The sequence below is a fragment of the Cricetulus griseus genome, chromosome X, assembly GCF_003668045.3.
Source record: "Cricetulus griseus strain 17A/GY chromosome X, alternate assembly CriGri-PICRH-1.0, whole genome shotgun sequence".
NCBI classification, from domain to species: Eukaryota; Metazoa; Chordata; class Mammalia; order Rodentia; family Cricetidae; genus Cricetulus; species Cricetulus griseus.
Window position 1 is genome coordinate 118499759 of NC_048604.1, and position 13725 is coordinate 118513483.

The 13725-nt window shown below is 44.6% G+C and overlaps 1 long non-coding RNA gene across 1 annotated transcript; it reads right to left on the minus strand.

The window, feature by feature from the left end:
- Positions 1–934: 934 nt before the first annotated feature.
- Positions 935–5691, minus strand: LOC113837740. The gene is made up of 3 exons (XR_003488455.2): positions 5325–5691; positions 2071–2186; positions 935–1193 (listed from the first exon to the last, which is right to left on the minus strand). It is a non-coding gene; the product is annotated as an uncharacterized LOC113837740 (long non-coding RNA).
- Positions 5692–13725: the final 8034 nt, after the last annotated feature.

A 13725-nucleotide genomic window follows, 5' to 3' on the forward strand; every position in this document is an offset into this window, starting at 1 on the left:
GGATTTGGCAGCAGATCTGTAATTCCAACCGCAGATGGAAAGGGCAGAGCAAGAGACTAGCCATATCAGCGAGCTATGGACTTGACTGAGAGCCCATGCTTCAGTGAATAAGATGGAAGAGTGATGGATTATGATTCCCAACATCACGGGTGTAGGGGTCTGAGGGGGGGGTGCTTCACATGTACAAAAAAAAATGCACGCATACATGAAACAAACAGAAAAAAATTCAGTCATCAGTAGCAAGAAGTTTGGTTCTTAGACCTAGGCATAAAGGAGTCCAAAAATCTTATTTGGAGCACGGGTTGTGTCATCACGAGGTTTAACTGTAATGTCTTTCATCTAAAAGATGAGCAGAGAGAGATGTGATCTGTACCAGAGAGGAATGTGAGCTGGGAAAGACCGCAGACCAATCTAGGTGCATTTTTGGGATAGCTTGTGACTCTTAGAAAAAGCAGCCACTAACTATCTCAGATGTGCTTGCAAGATAGTGGTCTCCCCATGGCCCACAAAATATCTCTAGCATTGGAGATGGGGGTTGCAAAATTGAAGACAAGTTTTGTCTAGTCAGAAAGCTGGACATACTGTGATGTAACTCCTGCTGGGGGCAGGTTGGAGGAGACGCCAGAGCTATAGGGGTGAGGTTAGAGAGAAGCTTAAACAGATTCTAGAGACCACATGTGCGTGTGTGTGCGTGCGTGTGTGTGTGTGTGCGTGTGCGTGCGTGCGTGTGTGTGTGTGTGTGTGTGTGCACACGTGCGTGCGCGCGCTCGCGCTCACTCACGCGAGTTGCTAGGGACTGAACCTAGGGCTTCATCACACTTGTTAGGCGAGCACTCTACCCCTGAATCATATGCCCCAACCAGGAAATATATCTTAAGATGGGAGAGAACTGGCGAGTAATTTAGTCATCCAGATTTTAAAGTGGACTGTGTGAGGACTGAAAGGCCCAAGGGAAATACATTTTGAGGTTTGTGTTAATGACTCACCACAGGGGCCCCTCCAAGATGGAATATTCAGGGGCAGATGAGGGAAGGAGAATGGGAGTGATTGGTGTGGCTGGAAGACATGAATTCACTTTTGTCCTATGTCATCCAGTGTGAAGGTTCTGGCTATTATCCCAGAAGGGCTGACCAAGCTTCATGGGTTAGTTGAGACAGGGACACCCACTGTCTGAGTTAGGTGGCTAACAGCCCCTGGTAAAACAATTCAGTTTTTAAGAGTGTGACTGTGCAGCCAGTAATCCGGAAATGGAGGCATGTTCTACATAAGGAGCAAATGGGGAGGGCGGGGGCTGGGCACACAAGGATGGAAAGGGGGGGGGACGGACATGGAATCCTGAACTAGAAACCACAGGCAGGTCAGCAGTAGCTGGCTTTCAGGCTGATGACTGAGAAAAGAGGGGCTTGGGAATAAATTAAGGAGTGATAAACAAATTCTAAGAGGACTCCCCAATTTTTCTGTTCTTTGGTATACATATTTTGTATTATGCTGTTGTGTGGGTGGCATCTGTGACTACAATAGAATAATCACCCTGCTCCACTGATTAGGTTACGTCATACAGGACTCTGTGCAGTCTGCAGCAGGCCCTCCTGCTGTCCTTTGCAGGTGTTGATGCCATGTGAGGAGAGGGCCATGAGTCTAGGGGGGCTTCAGGGCAGTCTTAAATGCTGTTAGTCTCCACAAACAGCCAGCAAAATAATGGGGTCTCAATGTCATAGGTAGGTGTGTGTGTGTGTGTGTATGTGTGAACATGCATACGTGCAGGTGTACTTGCCTGTGTTGAAACACTAAGTGTCTTCCTTGATGGCTCCGAACCTTATACATTGGTGCAGGGTCTCTCATTTGAACCCAGGGCTCACGGGGTTTGCTAATCTAGCTAGCCAGCTTGCTCTAGGGATCCTAGAGCTCTCTTTCACCAGGAATGAGATTGTAAATAGGTTACTATGCCCACCTGGGCATTTACATGGGCAGTGGAATTAAAATTCTTGTCATGTTTGTGTTGCAAGCACTTTACCCAATGAACCATCCTCCCAACCCAAATTCCACATCTATAAGTAAAATGAATCTTACCAACAACTTAGAAGACTTCGGAAGTGGTTCCTGGGCGTCAGAGGAGAACACAGGCGGTGATGGCTGAGACCTTGGTTTCAGGCTAGTCAGCCAGAGGCTGACTTGTACCCACCGAACTGTGAGGTAATAACTCAGTGTTATTGCATGCTACTAACTTGATAGTTATTTACATAAAAAGAAAACTTAAGTTATAGAGGGCTGAGGCAATGGATTGGTGGGCAAAATGCTTTCTCTTCAAATATGAGGACCTGAGTTTGGATCGCTGGCATCCAACTCCAGTGCTGGGAACAAAGAGACAGAAGGACTCCTGAGGTTTGCTGGCAAGGCAGTCTAGCCCATCAGTCAGGTTCAGTGAGAGACCTTGTCTCAAAAACTAAGGCGGAGAGTGACTGAGAAAGGCATCCAACACTGACCTCTGGCCTCCACACGAATGTACAGGCACACCTACACCCACTCAAATGTATACACAAGAAAACTAATATAGAAAGGCTGGCCTAGGGGCTGGAGAGATGGCTCAGTGCTTAAGAGCACTGACTGTTCTTCCAAAGGATCTGAGTTCAATTCCCAGCAACCAAATGGCAGCTCACAACTATCTGTAACTTTTATTCCAGAGATCCAACGCCATCACACAGACATATGTGTAGGCAAAACACCAATGTACGTAAAATAAAATAAAGTATTTGAAAAAGAAAGAAAGGCTGGCCTAGATCTAGGAAGATCTGGATTATTTAAAAAATAAAAAGATGGAAAACAGTATTCCACTGGGTAAATGGCTCCCAGAAGGTAGGAATTTCATTTGGAACAACCTTAGAGGATAATCCATATGCTACCTCTTATGCAATTGTCTTTAACTAGCCTTGGCCCGTCTAAGACATTGACAGGATGGCATATAGTGTAGTACAGCCTCCACAGAAGTTCATTTAATAAGCCAAGTGTGGTTACACATGCTTGTAATCCCAGCATCAGGGAGGCTGAGGCAGGAGCATTGAGGTGGCCCAACTAGGCTGTATAGTGAGACCTTATATATCTCAAAAGGAAAAAATAAACTTAGGTCAATTTGGCAATATCTATCAAAATCACAATAATACGTTGTTTTTAAATTACGTTGTATTTATTTATTTATTTGGTGTGTGTGTGTGTGTGTGTGTGAGAGAGAGAGAGAGAGAGAGAGAGAGAGAGAGAGAGAGAGAGAGAGAGAGAGAGAGAGAGAGAGAGAGAGAGAGAGAGAGAGAGAGAGAGAGAATTTTGCTCCCTTGTGTGGAGGTCATAGGCAACTTTCAGGACTGTCTGTTTACTCTTTATTGCTATGATAAATACCATAACCACAGGTAACCCACGGGGAAAAAAGCTCATTTTATGTCAGCTTACACTATTATTTCAGTCCATCACTGAGGAAAATCAAGGCAGGTATGCAAAGCAAGATCCTGGAGGCAGGAACTTAAGCAAAGAACATGGAGGGGAGCTGCTTACTGGCTTGCTCTCCATGGCTGCTCAGCTTGCCCTCTTCTACAACCCAAGACTATCTGCCCAGGGGTGGTTCTGCCCATAGTGGGCTGGGCTTTCCCACAGCTATCCTTAATCAAGAAAATGCCCCCACAGGCTTGCCTATAGGGCACTCTGGTAGAGGTATTTTCTCTGTTGAGGTTCCTCTTCCCAGATGACCCTAGCCTGTGTCAAGTTGACAAAAATAAATAAATAAATAAATAAATAAATAAATAAATAACCAGCACACCATCTGTCCTTCTGCCATGTGAGTCCTGGAGATTGAACTCGGTCCTTGGGCTTGGCCCAGGCGATTTTACCCACAAAGCCATCTGGCTGGCCTTAGTATATGTTCTTTGATTCAGTTATTTCACTTCTAGGAATTGACTCTACCCAGAAATATACATTAGCAGATATGGGAGGTGGTCTGTACTGTGTACAATATTATACACATGACTGCACTTGCTCGGTCAATCAACAGGTATGCATTATTAGTAACACAGAAAATGCTTGTCAACAGAGATGCCTCAATACATTGTACAACTGGATACTACTGAGAGAGGACAGCAATGAAGGAGTTCTGTATGCATTAATTTGGAAAGATTTTCAATATATTTTTAAAATTTAAAATTTTATTTTATTCTTGTTTTTTTGAGGCAGGGTTTCTCTGTGTAGCCCTGGCTGTCCTGGAACTCACTCTATAGACCAGGCTGGCCTTGAATGCAGAGATCTGCCTGTCTCTGCCTCTTTAGTGTTGGGATTAAGTGGGGACAAAACGTCCACAATGTAGAAAGTAGAATGTATCATGTTAAAAGGAGGGAAGTGGAGCCTCGTGTGATGACCTGTTTGATCCCAGCACTCGGGAGGCAGAGGCAGGTGGATCTCTGTGAGTTAAAAGCTAGCCTAGTCTACAAATCAAGTTCCAGGACAGCCAGGGCTGTTACACAGAGAAAGCCTGTCTGGGAAAAACAAACAACCAAAAAAAAGCGGGGTAGGGGTGGGGGTGAGGGTGCAGGCTCGCTTTTGCTGGTTCTTGCTGTAACTCTCCTGGAAGGCCACAATGAGCATAGGGACTACAGGAGATGAGGGACAGAGCCCAATCACTAATTGTCTGGATACTTTTTATTTTATTTTTGAGCTAAGATCTCCTGTATTCCAGGCAGGCTCAAACTATGTAGCCGAGGATGACCTTAAACTCCGGATCCTCTATACCCTGAATGCTAGGATTGCAGGCCTGCGTTACCACACTGAGTTTTGTGCGGTGTTTGGGAATGAACCCGGGGCATGCTAGTTAAGCGCTCTGTTAATTAAGCTATACCTCCCCACGCCTAGACATTTTGGTTCTGAATCATGAAGAACTACCAATTATGTAAAATGTCATATAAATGTATTTCTTTCTAAAAATTTAAACCCATGTATGTTTCTGTTTGTGTGTGACCACAGAGGCCAGCAGCATCATATCTCCCTGGAGCTGGAGTTACAGGCAGTTGGGAGCAACCTGATATCGGCCTCGGAACTCAGGTCCTCTGCTAGAGCAGTACCCGCTGTTAACTGCTGAGCCATCTCTCGGGCCTCCAATGAATGCATTTTAAAATGAAAACATTTAAAGAGGCTTTGGCACAGTAGAGTTCAGAAACCACGAGATGTTTCTAGCATCACCTCGTCCCAGTCCTTAACTGTACTACCAAGCCAGAGGCCCAAGCTCCTCCCACTCCGGCCCCGCGCGAGGGGATTTTGCAGCCACATCACTATCGACTTCACCACACACTTACCTTTTTCACCCAAGCTCTCTGGGCAGGTTTTAGGGGCTGCTTTCCCGCAGAGGTCACCACGGCTCTTCAGTTGCACCCCCCGGGGTCCCCCGATGGCAGCTGAGATCCTCCCCAGGAGGGGAGATTCTGAGTCTCTGGCTAACGGCCAGCCCCAAGCATCTGGGAAAGCTGGAGTTCCGAGAACCCAGCCTAGCCTGTCCTGCAGGTCTGCACCCCCTCAAGCAGGTCTGGGATTCCAAAGGGATGCATCAGGACTAACAGAGCTGTTTACACAGCCGACCATTCGTCCTGTTTGGGACCTGTCCTCCACCCTCCCAGCTCGCATACTTTGCTTATCACCTCTGTCCCCAGTGGTCATTCCTCTCTCCTCAGTCCCTCCTACTCTTTCCTCCTCCAGGGCTTTTGGCCTTGATCTGGTCCTTCTGCTGCTAATCGCCTTCCGGTAGCAGACAGGACCCAGCAAGGAATAGATGGCACACCCTAACTGGGTAATTTAAGGAAAAAAAATAATAAAGGACTATTCCTAAAAGTATGGGCAAGATACAGGGAAACCACTGGGGCTAGGGCAAGGGACTGGTGCAGCGGCGCCAGGTGGGAGCTGAGGTTTGTGGTTGCTGCCACAGGCAGGCGGTTCCCTAGAACTCTCAGCGAGAGGCCTTGGGAAGTTACAAGGCCTGGACCTCAGGCTCCTCGTTTCCATCCCAGTTCCCAAACCCAACTGGAGCCCACTGATTTTTTTCAGAGGAACCAGCCTCGCAGGCACACGGTATAGTGGGGAAGGGTGGAGAGTAGATCCAAAGGACAAAAGGAATACATCCAAAACCCTTCCCACTTCAGAAAAGCTTCATGGCCTGGAGTTTTCAAACAAGGGGACGAAGGAGGTGGGGGTGGTGGCAAACGTGGGATGGTAGTGCATACCTGGATCGGACAGACTTTCAAGGTCACCCTCAGCTACTCAGCTACTCAGCTAATTAATGACTTAGGCATACCTGGCCTAAATGAGACCCTGTCTCAAAAAACGAAACAAAGGGGATGGAGAGATGGCTCGGCGGCTCAAAGCACATACTGTTCTTTCAAAGGACCTAAGTCCAAATCCCGACACACATGTCAGACAGCTCACAATGCTTCTAACTGTGGCTCCAGGGTCATCTGAGGACTGCAGCCTGCCAGAGAACCTGGGAACTCCCATAGAGACACAAACATGTGAATTACTTTTTAAAAAAATTTTCAAGGCAAAACAACAAAAGCAAAAGAAATCATATAATGAGTTCCAATAGCCAGTGTCTAGAGTCACCAGTTCTCACCCCAGAGCCAGTCTCATTTTAATCTTGTTCCCACATACTACCCATCTTCGTATTATTTCCTTTGTCAATAATTCATATGCATGCAGAATAAATGAACCCAGGGACTTTCTCATGCTAGCCAAATGTTCCTACCAAGGAAAACTTTTTGTTTTGTTTGTTTGTTTTAGGGGGACAGGATTTCACTATGCACCCCGTGCTGGTTTCGAACTTGTGAGCCTCCTGTTTCAACCTCCCAAGTGCTGGCATTACAGGTGTGAGCTACCACATCCCAGAATAAATGATAAAATAAAAAAAACTAAAAGCTGGTCATGGAGTGCATGCCTGCAATCCCAGCACTCAGGATGCAGGGATCATGAATCCCTGGCCAGCCTGGGCTACATAGAAAAGCCTGGGTAAGAGCCTTTATGAAAACAAAAGATGAAAGTAATGGATCTCAACAATGGTCATTGGTGCACACCAAAAGCATTAAGTAAAACCAGGTCTGGCAAGTTTCCAATAGATGAACCAGACTGGTACCACCTGAGCCACTAAGGGATTCCAGTCTTTCTACAGATGAGACAACACACGTTATCTATCTTTTGATGTGATGTGCGGGAAGTACACAGCAGTGCCTCTTAAATAGTCCTGCCTATAACAAAGCTTAAATAAAGCCTCTTTGTCTAAGAAGAAACAGCAAATGAGTGGGATGACACCCTACAGAAGCAATCAACAGGTGTCTGGGACAGAACAGCCAGTGTTTTCAGTAAATCAATAGTACACAGGTAAAGGGGACATAAGGCTGTCATAGAATAACACAGGTTTCTGAGCTGTAATAACCAAGTACAATATAGGAGCCCCTCACTTAGGTCTTAAATTATCTTTGTTATCGTCAGGGACCTTTGGGTACAGACTAAGATGATGCTGTGAAATGTGGGGGCTGGGAGTGGAATTCAGTGACAAAACGCTTGCCTAGCAGGCCTCGGGCCTCAGGTTTGAGTCCTAGCCCAAGAAACAAAAAAGAAAGACAAAGAGAAGGGGAAGAAAAGACGAAAGGAGAAAGACATTTTTATTGTTGTTTCTGGCACCAGGGTTTAACCCAAACCTCCTACATTCTAGACAGACACTAGAGCACAGAGCTACAGAGCCTTGCTGTTCATTTTGAAGATGTAACTAGGGCATGGTATTTAGAGCAATTTACATGTTTTTATTAGGTAGATGACATGACATGGTCTGGATTTTGCTTTAAAGTGCTCTGACAAGATCTGTGTGTCTATACATAGCAAGAGTCTATACCTAACTTATTCCTTCAGAGAAAAATACTTCTGTCTCTATTCCTGAGTTAGAGGTTTTAAATAATTCCCAGAAGATATTGGATATTTACACTCCACCTCCATGTGTTTCTGTCCCCATAGTCATCAGCATCATGGTCATCATGATTTCTCTCTGTTATCATAATGTAGATAATATGCCTATGAAAGTCTGCTTTTAATGGACTATTGACCACTCCTATCCATTTAAAAATATTTATTTACTATGTATACAGTGTTCTGCCTGCACACCAGCAGAGGGCACCAGATCTCACTACAGATGGTTGTGAGCCACCACATGGTTGCTGGGAATTGAACTCAGGATCTCTGGGAGAACGGCCAGTTCTCTTAACCTCTGAGCCATCTCTCCAGCCCCATTTTTTATAATTTTTAGCTTTTAACTTTATGAGTATGAGTGTTTGTATATGTGTCTGACCACCAAGGTCATGTAGTGCTGTCAGAAGTCAGAGGAGTGTCTGATCCTCTGGGACTGGGGTTAGAGACAGTTGTGTGCTGGGAATTGAACTGGGGTCCTCTGGAAGAAAAACCAGTGCTCTTAACTACGGAGCCATCTCTCCAGCCCCAACTCCTAGTCATTTTTTACTCAGCCAATCAATTAATTTGTGTATTTGTATGTGCATGTACTATGTGTTAGGCTACACATATGCCACAGTGGATAAGCTTGGGCGTGTGCCCTTGCCCTACCTTTTGTTTGAGGTGCAGTCTCTTTCATATTGCTGCCCCCTGCACCTTCCAGGCTAGCTGCTCCACAAATTTCCCATGATTCTCCTGCCTCTACTCCTGTCTTGCTTTGAGAGTGCTGAGATTAGAAACACACACCTGGCATTGACTTGGGTTCAAGGGATTCGAACTCAGATCCTCAGGTTTGCATGGCAGGCAAAAGCTTTTACCCACTAATTTGTGGTTAGAACTTTTTCAGACACTGTGTTCTTAATGGAAGGCTCTTGGGAACAAAGAGGCATCTCTGTCACTGTGCTGAAAGTTCCACAGGTGTGGCTCCTCCATCTTTGAATGTCAGGCTGATGATATGGAAAGACTGGAAGCCAGACAAATTATTTTTCCTGTTTAGAAGTGATTTGATTTGCTCACAATGATTTGAGTAGAATCCTTTCTTAATCTCTGAAGTTCAGTGCTTTCATGAGGATTTGTACTGAATTCAGGTGCTGCATGGCAATTTTACCTAGTTAGATAAATTTGGTGTTATTGTGTGTATGATGTGTGTAGGGGGTGCTCATGCCATGTAGCATGTGTGTGGGGGCTGGGGACAGGGAACAACTTTATACAGTCAGTTCTCTTCTTCCATGCAGGCAAAATACCCATATGCATAAAGTCAAAATAGCTGAAAATTTAAAAACATTAAAACAAAAACAAATAAAAAGCTCAGGCTGATAGTCCTTGGGATTTAAGAGAGACAGAGACAGAGACAGAGACAGAGACAGAGACAGAGACAGAGATTGGAAGCCAGGCTGTGGTGGTGCATATCTTTAATCCCAGCACTCGGGAGGCAGAGGCAAGCGGATCTCTGTGAGTTCGAGGCCAGCCTGGTCTACAGAGTGAGTTCCAGGACAGACAGGACTGTTACACAGAGAAACCCTGTCTTGAAAAACAGAGAGATTGGACTGAATGATAAGAGTTTAGTGCTGGACGCTGTGCCAGCCAGATAACAAAATTGTTCTGAATGTCTGCTGGTCTGATGCTGTTAGTCAAATGATTACTGTGAAAAGAAACTAAATCCACATTTTTCAGAAAGGAAAAAGCCAAGGCAAGATAGTTTGACAGGCAAGTCCTGCCCAGTGTGTAGGGAGGGAATGATGCCAACACTATGGAAAATCTTCCAGGGATTGGAGAAGAACCCTAGCTTACCCTTTGAGGGCACTGCAAGGAAAGAGCATGACACATTGACACCCTTTCTGGCTGCAGACAAAAACACTGGTAAACGATGATAGCAATGAAAAATGAGAGCCAGCTACAAGTGGGATTTATCCTTGGGAGGCAAAGCTCCCAAAGTCAGTGGACTTCAACATAACAACAGGTTTCCAGAGGGAAATCACATGCTCATATCAAATGATGCAGAAAAGGCATTTGGCAGAAGACAATGTCCATCCAAGGAAAAAAAATCCAAGTCACTCACAGCAGATTAGGAGGACAGATACCTTTCTTCAAATTAATAAAAGGCTTACACACACACACACACACACACACACAATTGCAAATGGTTTGTTTTTTGTGGGGTTTTTTGTTTGCTTTTTGGCTATTCTGGAACTTGCTCTGTAGATTATGTTGGCCTTGAACTCAGAGATCCTCTTGCCTCTACCTCCTGAATGCTGGGATTAAAGGCACGCGCCACTAAGCCCAACTACTGCAAATATTATTTTTAACCATGAAAAACTGAATTCTTTTAAGATAGAAAACAGGGGCTGTAGATGTAGTTCAGTTGGTAGAGTGCTTGCCTAGCATGCACAACGTCCGGGGATCGAATCCCAGCTCTAAATAAACCAGTTAAAGATAGTGTCTTCAATAGTACTGTAATGGCACACATCTGCAATCTTAACTCTTGGGAGTAGAGGCGGGAGGATCAATAGTTCAAGGTCATCCTGAACTGAGTTTATAGCCAATCTGGGATTGTGACCAAAATACTACTACTATTACTGATGATCATGATAGCCAGGCATAGTATTGCATGCCTTTAATCCCAGAAGTCCGATCTCTTGAGTTTGAGACCAGCATGATCTACAAAGCAAGTTCCAGGACAGCCCGGGCTACACAGAGAAACCCTGTCAAAACAAAAAGCAAAACAAACAAAAATAATAATAATAGCCAGGTGGTGGTGGCACACACTTTTAATCCCAGCACTCGGGAGGCAGAGGCAGGCAGATCTCCATGAATTTGAGGCCAGCCTGGACTACATAGTGAATTCCATGACAGCTGGGGCTGTTACACAGAGAAACTCTGTCTTGAGTTCCATGACAGCTAGGGCTGTTGTTACACAGAGAAACTCTGTCTCCAAAAACCCGAAATAATAATAATAATAATAATAATAATAATAATAATAATAATAATAATAATAATAACAACAACAACAATAAGTTGAAAAGAAAGAGCCAAGTGTGATAAATTTGTAATCTCAGTCTAAGACAGGAGAACCACCTCAAAGCCAGCTTGGGCTATAGAGTGAGTTCCTGGGCAGCCTGAGCTGAAAGAAAACAAGAAATTGAAAAACAATGAAGAGCCAACTCTGAACAATCACAGGTCAGAAAAACAAGAAGATACTGTATTCAACTGTCCTTTTTTACAGGCAGTGTGATTGTCTCTGGAGAAAATCCCAAGAAATCTACAAAAAGTTCTAGAACTGAAAAGAGAATTCATCCAGGTCACAAGATACACAGTCAAGGTCAACACACAGTATTTCTATACACAGTGCTAACAGTTTGGCAGGCAAGTTCTTACACAGTTGCATTTTAAAAGACTTTTTTGTCATTTTTTTGAGACAGGATCTTATTATATAGCTGTGGCTATCCTGAAACTCAGTAGATCAGGCAGGCCTGGAACTCACAGAGTAGCTCCTGGGATTAAAGGAGTGTGCCACCATGTTTCAAAGAGGCTGAAAAACATTTAAAAGATCATCTGTGGGCCTGCTGGTTGTGACACACACCTTTAATCTCAGCACTCAGGAGACAGAAGCAGGCAGATCTCTGTGGGTTAAGGCGAGCCAGGTCTACAGAGCAAGTTCCAGGACAGCCAGGACTGTTACACAGAGAAACCCTGTCTCAAAAAAAAATCATCTGTGTAGCTCCAAAAGTGAAATAGCTAGATACAAATCTGATAGCACGGCCTGGAGAGATGGCTCAGTGGTTAAGATTACTGGCTACTCTTCCAGCAACCACATGGTGGCTCACAACTGTCGGTAACTCCAGTTCCAGGAGACCGGTTACCCTCACACAGACACGCATTCAGGCAAAACACCAATGCACACATAAGTAAATCTTTTTAAAAATTTGATAACACATATATAGAGTCTAGACACTACAACTATTACAAATTGACAGAAGAGGGCAAACAGGTAAATAAGTGGAAATATGCTTGGAGGACTCACCATCGAAATGAAGCAATTGTCCCAAAATACCTGTAGATGTCAAAAATCTGTCAGAATTGTTTTGTAGTCAAGTTAATTCTAAACTGGAAAGGCAAAGTCACTAGAGTAAGTGAAACAATTTAAAAAAGAATAAAGTTGGAGGCACCTTCAGTTCCTATTTTTAAGACTTACTAAGGGGCTGGAGATGCAGTCAGTGAAGTGCAAGTATCGGAGCTCAAAGCCTGCCATCACCTAAGAAGCCAGGTGCTGCAGCAGCCCATGTCTGTCATCCCAGCACTGGGAAAGCAAGAGACAAGTCGGTCTCTGGAAACTGCTGGCCAGCCAGCCACACCAAATTGGTGAACCTCACATTCAGTGAGAGACCCTGTCTCAAAAATTGTGAGGGATGGCAACTGAGAACAACACTCAATGTCAACCTCTGCTCAATGTCAACCTCTGGCTACACACACACACACACTCACACACACACACACACACACACACACACACACACACACACACACACACACTCGTGCTCTCATACATGTGCACACATAAACATATATGCACGCATGCACTATACACACACCTAAGCACAGAAGGCTTACTGTGTAGTTATAATCATGGAAGTTGCTTGGCATTTTGCAGGGAGCTAGCGACACAGATCAATAACCCCAGAAATCAATGGAACAAAATAAAGAAGCCAGAAATAGACCAGCAGAAATGTGGACAACCAATTCTTGACAAAGGTGTGAAAGCAATTCAGTTGAGGAAAAATTGCCTTTTCAACAGGATGCTGGAGCCATTGGACATCAGGGAAAGTGGTGGTGGGGTGCTTGACTTCTCATCTCACATAGAAATAAACTCAGAAGGGAACAGACATTTAAGTATAAGACAGAACTATAGAGCATTTAGAAAAAAAAGGTTGGAAAAAACCTTCAGATTCAGAGCTAGAGAAATAATCCATAAAGTTGATATCAAAAGCATAACCCATGAAAGGAGAAACACAAATTGTACTTTGTGAAAATAGTTTTCTCTATGAAAGAGCCTGTGAAGAAGCAAAATCAGGCAAGTTATAACCTGGGGAAGGTATTTGCAAAGCCCACATCTGATAAAGGATTCCTATCTAGGAGATGGGAGGAATGCTTGAAACTCTGCAGTGGAAAATGAAAAACAGTAATTAAAAGATGGATGAAAGAGAGAAATGGACTTTCACCCAAGAAGATACAGAGAGACCAAACACACCTGCGCCAAGCTTCTCACTTGGTATTAGCTAGCAGCCAAGTGAGTGGTAAGACTTCTGGAAGGCTCGAATGCACACATGCCCACTGGAATGGCTATGAGATGCTGGCAAGACTAAATACTTTGATTCATCCAGGGTGCTGGAGCCCCCATGCATGTTGGGAAAGGGGCAAAGGGGGCAGCGCTGTTTCTGAGGCTAAGCAGATGTCTTCATAATTCCACTCTCAGGTGTTTACCCCGGAGCAAGGGTCATTCAGGTAAGACAGGTGAGCCCAAATCAGACCCAGGATCTGCTTTGGAAGGGCCATGGGCTAAAGAATGTTTTTGACATTTTTAAAAGAATTGCTTAAGAGAAGAGGGAGGAGAAGACAATGGTGGTAGAGGAGGTTGAGGAACCTGTGCCAGAGATTGTCAGTGGCCTACAGGGCCAAAGAGCCGTACTCCCCAACTTCTACAGGCATTACTGACCTCTGCCC